Genomic DNA, 1,440 nt, shown 5'->3' with positions numbered 1-1,440 from the left:
TGGTGGGTGGGGGGGGGGGTTGGATGTTGTGGGGTGGATTGGAGGGCAGATTGGTCCACAAGCCCCCACCGACAGTCCATGTTTTGTATGCAGCCCTGTGGTTGGTTCTTGTTGTCTCAGCAGTAATTCATATCCAGGAAACATGAGGACAGGTGACCTCCTATAGGAGATGATCCATCTCAATGGTGAGTAGTGACGGGCCGAAGGTCCAAAATTCCGGGTACTGCACTGGGGGACATGTATGGGGGTCCGGGTACTGCACTGGGGGACATGTATCAATGAAAAATATAGTTTTTAAAGGTGCAGTGATTATAACATGACTTAAAGGGAAACCATAACAATGACTGGGGGGGGGGCCCTAACCTGCCTGTCAAGTGGGGGGTCTGTACGATGTATAGAACCTGCTGCAGCAAAACTGACATTTCTAAAGAAAAAAAAAAAAGTGTGTGTGGTTCCCCCCAATAGTCATACCAGGTCCATAAGGTCTGGTAGGAATTTTAAGGAGGAAACCCGCCCCCAAAAATGAGGGGAAAAAAGTGGGGTCCACCTTAAAATTCCATACCAGACTCTTGATCCGAGCACAGGCCTGGCAGGGACTCAGGACGCCCCTGGGTATGCCTCCGGGTCCCCTTCTCTCTCCTGCAGCTGTCGGGCTCTTGGTCCATGATCGCGTGCCATACTTTTCAGAGGTGGTGACACCAGAATGACTGTCAGCCATTGTAGTGTCCCCTCTTCTGATGGTGTCACCCCATGCAGCCACTGGGAGGGTTGGGGGTCCAGCGAGGGCGAAGGATGTGCAGATTAAACTTCACCTTCAGCTGTATATAACATTATCACCTGAGAAATCTCTCCTTCTGTACATAGCATCAGGCAGAGAAAACATCTGGAATGTAAATAGAAACATCAACATTGGAGCAAACACAATCTGGAGCAGTTGCCCATGGCAACCAATCAGCTCCAGTTAAGATTTGAAAATGAAAGAGAGAAGCTGATTGGTTGCCATGAGTAACTGCTCCAGATTGTGTCTCCTCCAGTGTTGATGACCTCCTGTCACTGGGCGGTGTGTAGAGGGAAGGAGTGGGGGGGTCTCTTATTCCGGGTGTCAGAGGTGATCTCACCCTCAGGAAGGATATTAATAGCCCGCTCCGGATAATCTCACCTCCCGGTCACCCGGCTCTGTCACTTTGTATCACTGGATCGGATGACAGAGGGGCGGGGCGATCTCTCGGCAGCCAATAAGAGGCGGCCGCAGAGTTACCTTGTAACTTTCACTTTCGTTTGTCGCTTCCTGCATCCAGCGGAGGACTCGTACGATCTATGGGGGGCTGCGGTGAGTACAGAGGGCGATATGGGGAGGGGTGGTGGTTGAGTATAGAGGCGATCAATGGGGGTGGGTTGAGTATAGAGGGTGATCTATGGGGTGGGTGCGGTGAGTACAGA

The 1,440-nt window shown here is 51.5% G+C and overlaps 1 protein-coding gene across 1 annotated transcript in view; it reads right to left on the bottom strand.

Moving 5' to 3' along the window:
* The window catches only part of LOC108801038 (serine protease 33-like), a 24,355-nt gene that overhangs the window by 22,385 nt on the left and 530 nt on the right, over nucleotides 1–1,440 (bottom strand). The gene's annotated exons all lie outside the window — the stretch shown is intronic.

The sequence above is a fragment of the Nanorana parkeri genome, unplaced genomic scaffold, assembly GCF_000935625.1.
Source record: "Nanorana parkeri isolate BGI_ZX_2015 unplaced genomic scaffold, ASM93562v1 scaffold2202, whole genome shotgun sequence".
Lineage (NCBI taxonomy): Eukaryota > Metazoa > Chordata > Amphibia > Anura > Dicroglossidae > Nanorana > Nanorana parkeri.
This window is presented reverse-complemented; position numbering and strand designations above follow the sequence as displayed.